Source organism: Urocitellus parryii, chromosome Y (assembly GCF_045843805.1).
Source record: "Urocitellus parryii isolate mUroPar1 chromosome Y, mUroPar1.hap1, whole genome shotgun sequence".
In the NCBI taxonomy this organism is placed as follows: domain Eukaryota; kingdom Metazoa; phylum Chordata; class Mammalia; order Rodentia; family Sciuridae; genus Urocitellus; species Urocitellus parryii.
In genome coordinates, this window is record NC_135548.1 from 66,590,041 (window position 1) to 66,602,914 (window position 12,874).

Sequence of the window (12,874 nt, forward strand, 5' to 3'; positions counted from 1 at the left end):
TTTTGACACTCCAAATGTAGAGTGTGTGTTTAGGAAGCAGTCACAGTTTCCAAGAGAGAGTCTCATGAAATCAATTAGGAAGATCCATGCTCTAGCCCTACCATGCAAGTGATGTGACTTGAAAGAGTCACTTAGTCTTAGTAACCATCATCACTAACAACTAAGTCAATGAATAAAGGTCCTCAGGTGCCAAGCTACAAAATGTGGGATGAGCATGGATGAGGATGGGTGGGAGAAGTCTCCAACTCTAACACAATTAGGGAAGGATGTGCTGACCTCAAGTGGCTGGGGGGCTGGGATCCTGCCACAGAGGGGGATTCCAAACCTCACATCCCCTGACCCAGGCCAGAAGACCAGGTAGAGTCCAAGGACCCTGGGGTGGCCCAATGGCAATAAAGGTCAAAAGGAACTAGGGATCTGCCTGGTCCCTCAATCCCCTACTCTGAGCAGGGCTGCATGACGAGGCCAGAGGCCATCCACAGCAATCTGCCTTTACAGGAAAACAGGGACTGCAGGCTGCCTCTGGCTCACTGAATCAGGGTGGTGTTTTCATAAAGCAAGACCACTTCCTCACATTTGACCAGCAGCTCATGTGTTGACAGCACAATGACTGACTTGACTCAGGCCCTGATGAATGAAATAGAAAATTCATAGCAAACCCATCTTTAGCTCTTCCACATCATCAGGGGCTCTGATTCAATTCCGTCCAGAAAGGTGTCTGAAATGATTTCTAAACATGCTGGGGACTCACCTCTGTGTGGAACTTTTCAGGAAAAAGGGGATCAAATCTCATGAAGCAACTCTTCTCTCTTCTAGCCCATGGGCAATGCAAGGAACCTGCATGATACCAGAGGCTCACTTCTCTCTTCTCATGTCTTCTGGAAAGGATTCGTTAATGCTTCCTGCAAGGTGAAGCAGAAGCCTGCATCCCCAGCTGCACAGAAGTGTTTTAGGGCAGTGTCTCCCTTAAAACCCAAAAATAAAAAAAAACAGGTCATTCAACAGGCACATGGATTCGAGTACATGTTCAATGATCCCTCCTCCCTGGAGCCTTCCACATGCCCATCTTCCACATTCACAGAGCAATGCTTGGCCATTCTCAAGACCAGGAGACCATGATGCTCCTCACCAGGAAGTCAATAAGGAACATGAAGAGAGCAGCATGGATTGCAGAAGGTGGCACATCAAGGATCTTCAGCTCTGCTGCTAGAACACAAGAGCTTAACTTCAGTATTGACTTTTTGCCAACTACCAAGTACGATAGCAGTGTCAAGCCCAATATGCAGATATGCAAGTAGTAGGTGACACCCCGCATCCATTCACAAAAGTGGGCAACATCTGCATCAGAACAAGGAAGTATCTTACCCTTACTCATAAAAATCATCAGAAACAAAATAAAATGGATGCAAGACTTCTCATTTCACTATTAGGTAGCTGTTGGAATTCCCTATTAAATAATACCTCCTCCAAAATAAAAAGTATCTCAGACATGTGTCAACTATTCAATGGATGACATTTTAAAAACTATGGACTTTACTTAATATTTATGTATGCTATATCCCTGCCTAAGGCTCTATGAGAAAGGAGCACATAGAATTGGATCTTTGAAAATCTCACATTTGCTGATAAATATTACTGCTGATCTCAGGCATGGCGAAGTGAAAAGTGGGACTTTGGATATTCCAAGAATGCTATGTTGTGGGATTGGTGTCCCTGATTCATACATAGCATATGGTTTCTATGAAATCCAGTGAGGGAGCAGGAGTAACGAAGCTGATTGCACAGATGACCTCAGGGAATACTGACAGATAGGCCAAATGAAAAATATGCTCCAGCTAACCATTGGTATTTGGGCTTCTGATCCCAGTCCTGTTTTTAAAAAAGGTGCAGACAGGCAGTGTTCATTAAAAACTGTCTACCATGTAAAAGTGGGTAATTTAAATGGCATCTAGTTACACATCTGATAGAATGGTCTGGCAACATATGAATTTCATTCTAACAACAACAACAACAACAAAACATAGAAAATGAGACATAAAGATAAAACCTTGTCTTCACCAGGATGCCTAAAAATAGGTTTTATTTGGCTCATGCCAATAAATATCTTTCAATAGAATTTCTGATTTCTGAATGAATCCATTCAACTTCATACTGCACAGATCACAAGGTTTTCTTTACAGAATATTCTCTTCTTCTTCATAAAGCCTCACATAGAAAATGTATCACAGGACATAGGAGGGGAATGACCCAAAGGATGAGAGAATGGCTGGAACCGTTCACAAATGTTCCCATGTAGCCTAAAGTTTGAAGGCATCTAATTGTACTCTAAAACAATTATGAACCTATTCGATCCATTATTAATAAATATCACCACTTTACCACTTGAACCAAATCACAGAAAATTGGAAACAGATGATCATTGGCTTTGATACCTTTACTTCTGTTTCATTACTCAGAGTCGATCAACTCTATACTTCAAGTGACACAGATTTATTACAGAATGCCTAAGATCCTAAGGATCTATTTTAGCTCAGCCCATGGTATTGCTTCATTATTTTATTATTTTGTAAGTAATAAAATATAACTTCATGTTGGATGATATATTCAAGCCATGAATATATCATCCAACATTGTTCTTCCCAAAATATTAGCCCAATTTCTGCGCGCGCTCACTTACTGTTCAGGAATTTTACTAATTGTTTGAAGGTTCTAGAGGACCTGTTAGACTCCTAATGGACAAACCATACAACATACTCCAGAGAACGGACGAGTGCCATAAGAAGAAAATAAGGTCAGCCTACAGCAATGGGCAGCTGCCTGCCCTCGGCTGGGAGGAGCCCTGGCCATGGCACCAGGGCTGCTGGGCAGCAGAAGCCTCCACAGCCCTGCAGGGAGCCTGGAGCACAGCTCTGCCTAACCATGCTCAGCCCTGGACAGATGCACATGAGTTCCCATCACAGGCTCGAGTGTGACAGTCCCAGGTGCATGCCTGTCATGCCAGCCACCAGGGAGGCTGAGGCAAGAGGAACGTTTGAGGTCAGCCTTGGCAACTTAGACCCCGAGGCAAAGGGGAAATACTTTTACAGGGGTCTCTGAGGGTGTAGCTCAGGTAGGTCACTTGCCTCACAGGCTCAAGGCCCTGGGTTCAATCCCCAGAACCCACGTACACACAAAAAGTGAACTTGGAATATTGTTTAAAATGATGGATCAGGTACACACAAGGACTTCAATATGACCTCTCAGAGGAGCTCAATTTGAGATCAGACTGAACAAAAGACCACCTGGACCATTGACTCAGTGTCTGAAACCCTCTGTGAGCATGGGAAGCACTGCTGGCAAGACACCAGAGGGCCAAAGCACTTGTGCCCCCTGCAGGGGCGTCTCTTGTCTACCGCCAAAGACTGTTCCCCTCCTGGGGCAGCTGAGAGCAAGCTGGGCCTTGGAGCAAGGACTAGTGCTTTAGATATAGACTATGCAAGCAAGGGGCAATGTCTTTAATAAAACTAAAATTAAAAAGTCACATTGAAAAAATTTTAAAAAGAAGAAAATAAGGTCAAGTAGAGGAAGCCCATTTTCACAGGAAAAAATCCCCCAGTGAAAAGCATCAGAATAGATACCAAGAAAAATACCAACACAAACAGTGTGCTCCCACTATGTATCTACTCAACCTGCAAAAGTTAGAAAGCTAGATAATACAATCCTGGCCACAGGTAGAGCTATGCAGAAGAGCCACCTGGCAGTGCTTAGTCAAAGAAGTAAACATGCACACTTTGACCTAGAAATTCCACCTGTGTGTAAACCAGGCGGTGCTTAAGCAGTTTCACAAGGGGACATGCACAGGGAAATTTATCCTCAGGTTCTTATAGAGTTGTCTGTGCTTACAGGGAGTTGATGGTTGTCAAGATGCCCACAGCTGCGAAAGTCAAAAGCTAAAAATAATAGATGCCAACCTGGATATATTAATAATCCCGTATCTATGATCACCTTCATAAGGTAGCTTCCCAACTTCTGTGTGGAAGTGTGTTTCTCCTTGGCCCTTACACTGTTGTGGAGAGCACTAGGAGTTCAGCTTTGTGCAGGATCATCTGACCTGGACTTTTGGCAAGACCTGTACAGCCCTCACACATGCTCAGATGCTACAGGACTTTTCAGACCAGTCCAGACAACAGTAGGCATCCATTCATTGTCTGCACTCTACAGATTCCTAGATGCACGACATTCATTACCATCAAATGCAGAATTTTCATCAAAAACTAATATATATATATATATATATATATATATATATATATATATATATATATATATATATATATATATATATCATTCCAATCTGAATCAGGAAAATCAGAAATATCCCCAAATCCAAAGAGTGGATCCCCATTGTGATGCTACAAGTTGAAAATTCCACAGCTGACCTCATGGGATGGTTCACAGTCAAAAGACAGCTGCATGAAAAATATTACATGACCTTCCTGCTATGTGAAAAGTGGCATGTGAAGTACACATGCATGTCTTCCTCAGACATGGGTTCATTTGCAAGACACCTTGTGCAATTGAAAATACTCCAAAAGGGGAGAAATCAGAACCATGTCTCCAAAGTATTTCAGCAGAGACCAACTCCATCTGTCTATCTATCTCTCAGTGAGTGTGTGTGCTCTTGTGTGTGTTTGTGTGTCTTTGTTTGTGTTTGTACCATCACAGCTGATACTTCATTGCCCCCATTGGAAAACTGACTCAGATAATGCCATCTGCCAAACTCCTAAAAACCAAAGTTCTTGCTGACAGAATGAAACATTCCTTCCTGTTGGTTTGGATGTGTCCTTTAGGAATCACTGCTACATTTAGTATACTCAAATCATCACAGTAGATCAGGTAACAAAAACATATATATTTTAAAATAATAATATAATAATGGAAACAACAAATACAGGATAGAGTAACAACTGTGTTACTAAACAAGGTCAAGGACAATGGCAAACTATAGATTCAAACTTTGAAGAAAATAGTAATCAATGTAAATATTCCTGGGCTGCCTCAGCCCCGCCCAGGCACACAGCAACAGAATGGTTTTGCAAGCATCCTCAGGAGGGCTGGAGCCTTCTTTCCAGGACGAGAGGGAGGTTGAGGCTGGATCCTCCCATCATTCTTTTGGGAAAGGCTCCTTTTCCCCAGCACAAAGTTGGATTTTTTGTGAGGATTCTTGGCATAAAATACGTTGGCCTCTGCTGGAATCCTCAGCTCTGGGGAGAGAGGGGTGTACAAAAAGAAGGTGGCACTCAGGAGGTGCTCCCTAGGACACGCTAACACTGAGAGCCTGTGCCAGAAAAGGCCAGAGCCACACACCTGAGAGCTCTCCAATTCAGCACCAATACCAACAAAGACAGCCTCCACAGTCCTCCCTGAGGAAGAACTAGGCAGAGCACTTCAACAGACCTAATGTCTGTTCCTACCGAAGGCTTTGGACTCCAGAATATCTCAGGTCCTCTTGCATCTGCCAAAGCACACCACTAGGGTTTGCATCTGAAATCTCCCACAAAAGGCTCCTGTGCCGAAGATTCAGTCCCCACATGAGCCATCTTCATAGGTGGGTTTGGAGGGAAGCATTGGATGGTGAGTGCTCTGATGTCAACATGAAATTCTCATTCAAGATGAATACACTACTGGGGGGTGGGAGGGACTGGAAGAAAGGTTGAGCATGCTTGGAGTAAGACCTAAACAGGGTTGTGCCCTGGGCAACAGTACCTTGTTCCTGTTGGCTCCACTGAATCCTCATTCTCCAAGGAGAGGTCCTCCCTCTCCATCTTTCTCTCTCTCCCTCTCTGCCAGCCTCGTTCTCTCTCTCCCAGTCTATGCCTTTGTGGCAAGGGCTGAGGAGCTCTCCACTGCCACACACTAGAGCTTTATGGACAGCCTCAGTGCACAACCAAAGAGAAATCTATGAAACCCAGAGAAAAAAGGCCTAGGATTCCTCCTCTGAGTTATTTTCCTCAAGTATGGCCACAGTGAGGACAGGCTGACCAGCACGGATACCACGTTAGAGCCATGCTTCTGCGTTGGTGGAGCCCGCCTCCATGTGAACCAGGCTTCTGAGAATGGAGGCCACATTCCAAATACTGCCCTACTGAGAACAATGGTTCCAAAGACCAGCAAAGGGACTGCTTCCATCCAACATGGTGTATGGCCCAGTGGTGCCATGACCCCGAGTGGGGGAATACAACAGCCGCTTCTCCTTCCTCTGAACATGTGTTTCCTGTCGCCCTCCTCTAACCTAGAGCCTGTTCTCCATCCCTTCTGGGTTGGATGTGGAGATCTCTGCTATGAATTTCTTAGGCTACCAAGGCCCCAGACAGACTTCCTCTTCCATAGACTCTACTAACCTAACAGTAGGTTAAGATAGGAGACAAGTGATCCTAGAACTCATAGGGATGGTGGTCTTCAGGGTACATAGGCTGGGATAATGGCTGCTGTGGTGTTTGGCTCACAAAAACCAACCAACCAACCAACGAAAAAGCGCTGGCATTATTATCAGATGAGCTCTGTGGCTACGTGCTCAGGAAGCCCTCATCTGACTTTAGTTAGGGATCACAACCTGGCTATTGTGATCACTCCTTGCCTAGTGGACTCAGGTGCGTAAGACCATGGAATTTATGCAAAAACAGATGATTCAGGCTGTCTCCCAGGCTGTGTTTTCTTCCCAATTTCATCCTGTTACTGCTTGCTAGAATCCTGGCAATGCTCTGCCCAGGCAGTGGTTTTTTGGTCACACAGAAGGCTTTCAATAGTACTGCTTCAGTCCACAAAATGCCAGTTCCCTCTTTAGCCCATGCATTCCCATGTTCCTTTGAAACCACTCCTATCCCAGACCATGAAAACATACTGCTCCTGGAGAGAGGCTTTCCTCCTCACTCCTCAAAGATGTCAGCTTTGGATGCCTGTTCATGTCCAGGGGAGGGCACCTGGTGGGGAGCCGCAATATCCACCGGGGTATACCATTGGACCTCAAGACCTTCCACCAGCAGAAGTGCAGTTGGCTTTGTGCACGAACCCAACACACCTGTTGGAGTGTTCTTGGGGGTCAGAGACTACTCTTTGTTGCTAAGAGTTGACCTGAGTCCACATCCTGACCCTTGCTCTCTGCTATCTGATTGTCTCACTTACTCTGACGGCGAGAGATGATTTGGCCCAGCTCATAATCCTCTGGATTCTCCTCAGTAAGGAAGTGTAGGTCGAGGGCGCTGCGGATGACGACAGGAGCCCTATCGTGGCAGGTCACCTGGAGCAGCATGGGAGACAGGCCTTCAGGAAATGGGCCTTGAAGTGACTACTCAAGGACAGTGGGCAGGGGCATTCTGGAGGCACCTCCACTCTAAATACAAGGGCAACATCCATGACACTACTACCCGAGGCTGACCTCCTGCTCATCGTGTGGGCTCTTCCCACAGGCTACTAGCCCAATCCTTGTACATAGGACTTCCTGGGCCTGCCATTGCTCTTTGTGGAGCTGCACTCCTCTCGGAGTGAAAGGACCCCACTACCTGCATACAGATGCAATCTCATCCCACAAGTTGGGAGGAATGGGACAATAGCCTCCAAGATCCCAGGTCTGCCCGAGGATGCAGGCGGCATTGGGAATGGCCTAGGCACAAAACCTAGAGGCTTTGGTCTGGATTGCCAGGGCCAAAAACAGACCCAGGAACATGACCACACACAGGAGAGCTGAAAGATAGCCACGAGAGCTCCTGGCCTCCAGAGGCTCAGTGCTGGCTGGGATGTAGGAGGGCACCTCATCCGGCAAGGGTGGTCATTGGGTTACCTGGACATTTAGTGTGCTTGCTCCACATCCATATCGACTCTGCAGAGAGACTCTCTCAGCTCCTTGTTCAAGGAACATGGAGAACCTCACACTGCTGTCCTCCTCCATAGACGTCAGCATCCCATACAAGGGAACCTGCAACCTAGTTCCTGTCCTATTCTCATCTGTCACCCATACCTGTCCCTGCCCTTCTGGACTGCATGCTGCCACCTGACACACAGACTCCCTCAGACATGGCAGTGGACAAGCTGCTGCACTCGCTCATCTCAGCTCCAGCCCTTCACACTGACCTCTCCCTTCTTGATTCCCATCTATCCTCCTGATCATCCAGAAGCTCCAAATTCAAGAGGGCATGAGTAGTCCATGGTATTGGACCAGTGTCTGCTCCCCACCCAGGTGTAAGCACCACGGGACACCCCTGCTCCCAGGCTTACCAGAACACTCTTAGCCATCTCTGGACTTTGTGTTTCTAAGTGGACACGAATTAAGCAGGTGTCTCCCACCTGCTTGTGGGAAAGCGGCCTGGAGGACTTGCAGGTTGATTCTGAGAACTGTGGGGGATGGAACATCAGCAAACCCAGAAACAGAAAGCCACCCCAGACTGTCAGTTGGCTCTATGGGCTTCCAGCAAATATGTCCAGGTGCTGAGGCTTCTTATTTCCTCAGGTCGGAGTGGAATGGCAGCACATGCACAGCTTGAATAAGGTAGGTGTTTACCTCCTTTCCCTTGACCTGGGGGCGTTTCCTCACCATGAAATATTGTATTCCCAGATTCATGGACAGACACACGAGTGAGTGGTCAGAGACCTTGATTTCTGCAGAGCGAAGTGGAGAGAATTGTTAGGTGGCACTCAAGGATTATACCACAAAACACCCACAACCCCTGAGAGTCTCCGCCAGGCCCATCACACTTTGGTATTTTGGGGCCAAGGCCCACTTTCTCTTGGCTGTCAGTTATCCTGAGCCCACTGTGGATCATGTCTCCCCACTGTCTGATTGTCCTACTTACTCTCATCCTCAGACATCATATACAGCAGCTCAAAGTTGTCCACATCCTCATGCTGCAACGAATTTTGGTCCAAGGCCCTGCGGATGAGGCTTGTCACCGTCTCCTGAAAGGTCACCTGGATCAGGGTGGGACAAATGTCATCAGAGAATGGCTTTTAGAAGAGCTACCCAGAAGACTGTGGTCAAACATTCAGGAGAAATCTCAGCTACATATACAAGGGCACAATCTTGTTATCCTGCTACCTGAGTGTGTCCTCCATATACCACCTGGGTTCTTGCAATGTGCTACTAGAACAATCCTGGTACAAATATCTGCCTGTACCTGCCATCTCCCCTCCCCCTGGGGAGCCACATTCCACTCATGTCAAAGGACCAAACTGCCTATGCACAGACACACTCTCATCTCACTGAGATGAGAGCAATGGGCCAGGGATCTGCGCACCAAGTGTGATCTGGGATGCAGGCTGCCTTTGTGGGTGGAAGAGGCAGATGCACTGAAAATTTGGGTCCTGACTGCCACGACACAAAACAGACTCAGATACAAGAGTGTGCACTTGAGTGCTTAATGATAGCTTTGAGAGGCCCTGGCCTCTGGAAGCTCGGTGCGGGTCTGGTTGTAATGATGTACTTGACTCAGCACTGGCAGTCACTGAACATGTCTCCTCTGCAGCTGGACACCTGCAGCATTAGCGTGTCTACTGCACATCCATAGAAATTCTGCCAAGAACCCCTTTAGCTCCGTATTTACATACATGCAAAGCCTAACATTCCGAAGCTTTGGCATGACCCCCCAGGTGATCCCGACCCCAAATTCCTACACCTAGTCATGCTAAGGAGGTTCTCTTCCCTGCCACCAGGAACACATCCCCTCCTACACATGTGACAAGTCACTGCCACCTCCTCTGCTCCAACTTCACTCATTGAGAATACCAAGTTCTAGGCACTGCAGCCTGCACCCTGGACATATCTCTGCCTTCATCTGTCCACAGCACTTCCGTCTGCACTTCTGGCCTGCAAAACCCACAATACACAGGCCCACTCACCACTGAAGCTGGGCATGCTGATGCTCTCCCTCCTCAGGTCAAGCCCTTAAGACGGACCTCTCTCTTCTTTATTTCCCACCATAGCCCTGGGGTTGGCTGTGTCTCCTGCCTTCCACTGTGTGGACACCCAGGAGGCAGCCCTGCTGTCGGGCTTACCGGGATGCGCTTTGTCTCCCTCAGGCTCTGTCCCTCTAGGAGGACGTGAACAACGCGGCTGTCTTCCACCTGCTCGCTGGAGTGAAGCAGTGAGGAGCTGCTACTCACAGCTGCTGGGGTCCTGGATGCCACTGCCACAGAAGGTTCCAAGAACTGTGGGGGATGACAACATCAGCAAAGCCCAGCAACTGCACCCCACCCAGCCTGGCAGTTGGCTCTGTGGGCATTCTACAACATCCATCCAGAACCTGAGGTTCTTGTCCCCTTGGAGGATGTGGAGTGGCACCAGGAGTAAAGACTGAAGAAGGTGGCTGTTTTGGGAACAAGAGATCCAGCACCTGCTGGGTGGGGATGAAATCCCAGGAGATTAACCCCATGTTGCTGCTGAAATGTAGGTTCCTCCCACAAATGACAGGCAGGAGCTCATTCCTAAGCTGGTCCTGCCTGTAAGGTTCAAGGCTCTGAACCCTGAAGGGCTCCTCCGTGTTCTGATCATTTTCACCCTGGGTTGGGACCAAGAATGGTGGGTTCAAAATGGAAATGGTGACAAACAGAAAAATGACTTGTGCCAATACACTAGAGTCAAAGCACAATGGGACAGTTCCCATCAGTACAAACACACACACACACACACACACACACACACACACAAACACACACACACACACAGAGTCAGAATAGGAGTCCTGGGCCATTCATCAGGGATCAGACTAGAGGGCCTGCTGGGCTCACCTGCCCTGTGCTACTCACTGTTACTCTTGAGCTCCTCTGCGACAATCGCCAGAGGCTCTGGCGTCTAAGATGAAGCCTCACCCAGTGTATCCACAAAAGGGCTAGTTGGCCCCCCTGAGATTCCTGGGAGCCTGAGGCTCGGCATTGTCTGCAACCACAGGAGAACATCCTTCTCCCTCCAGTGGCTCCAACCAAGTGAGCTCGGATGGCTTGGTCAGTGAAGTGGGTGCCTGGATACCAGGGTTCCATGTTCTGTTTGATCCATTGTCAAGGCAATGATGTCATTTCCTGTGCCCATACCTGAGCCTCTTTTCACATAAGACCACTTTCAACAGCCCTATGGGCTGCCGATTTCTCCTCCATGCCTACCCATCTCAGGTGCGCAGGTGTTCACCAACAACTACTCAAACATCCCCACCAGCATCTGCCCTGCTTGGTGCCACTAGAGTTCCAGCTTGGAGCCTTCAAAAATGCATTCACAACCAGTCCTTCCCTCTCAGCAGCTTTTGGACCCTGGTCCCATCATTGTGCAACTCATGGTGTGCCCAGTCTTTTCTGGAAAGTAGGGTAGCATCTAATCTCTAGGGTTTATTGTGTCTATTGGCCCATAACACCCTCTGTTCTCTCTGAAACCAGAGATGGGACTCACAGGTGGCTAAAGCACAAATGTAGAGATGGGATAATCACAAGAAAGGGAGAGACAAAGAATGCACCCTAACTCAATCAGGCCTGTGTCCCACACAGGGACATGGCCAATGTCCGTCCCATCGTGGCTGCAGTTCCCTCTCTACACCATGGCAAGTTGGAGGGGACTGAGATGCAGAGGCTGCTCCCCTCTGCCATACAACTTCCCAAGGCTTCTCCTAAGATTTCAAAAGGGCCAAGTGTGTCTAGTGTTGGGGTCTCACAGAGACTCCGAGGTACCACAGCATCCTGCTGCCCAGAACCGGTTCACCCCTCACCTCAAGGGGGCTCAGCCTCTGGATTCATGGGAATTGAAGTGGGTACAGGTGATGGGATATCACCTCCAAGACTGAGTTATGCCAAGTCCATGACCCCTGTCTGCATCCCTGTCTCCAGCACCACTCCCCCCTCTCTCTTTCCTCCTCAGAGCAAACAAATCCATTTAGCAAGTGTGTCCTGTGATAAAGACATGACGGTCACCCATCCTCTCATTACAAAAACACTGAGGCTCAGCCAACATGGATCCTACAGGGAACACAGGCATAAACTCAGACTCCGATCCTCCCAGCCGAGCCTCAGTGGAGCCTGGACTCCCAGCCTCCTGAGTCAAGGAAACAGAGGTTCCTAGCCGAGCCACCTTGGATGCAGCCGCACACAAACTGAACTCATCAATGCCCCTTGCTCTCAGTTGTGAGTAAGAGGGGAAGTGGTGTTTCACAACCCTGGACATCAAGTGCAGTCTCCAGGCTTTGGGGTGTGCCCTGGCCTCTGTCTATCTGCCCAGGCTCTCCAACCCACACTGGCCTCTTACCCAACCTCCTCCTAGGGCCAAACTCAATCCTGCCTCTCAATTTCTGCTGCCTTCCCCAACACACTGCTCCCCAAAATGAGCAGGGCTGGCTCTCGGTTATCATGCTGGTGCCAGCAGCAATGCCACCCCACTGACATAATTCTGAGTCCCAACCTAGGCACTCCAGCTGTCTTTGCCACACCTGGCCTGTTTGGGCTCTGGCTCTTGCTCTTTTCTTTCATGTGCATGTGTTTTGAGGTTTTGAGTTTCTCCCACTGCAGAACTGCAGCTGTGGCAGGGTAGAGCTCATGAGGGTGACATTCTGAGCCACATCCAATCCCATCAGGACTGTTCACTGGGGTGACTGCTGGAACACAGTGATGAGTGAACACATGGGAGGTGGTTGGACCCACCTTGCCTCTGAGTGGCTTCCTTTCAGGACAGGAATGTAGGCATGGGAGCCCCTGGCGTGGGATGCTTTGCACAAGGCGTGACCATGGGCTCTCTTTCCTGGCAAAAATGGCTCCACTCAGCATGGAGAGCACTGTCATTCCTGGTGGCTAACAACAGCCCTGGACCCCAGAAAGGAACCCACACTCAAGATTAACGTCTGAGTGTGCGTGTCCTCGAGGAAATGAGGTCTCC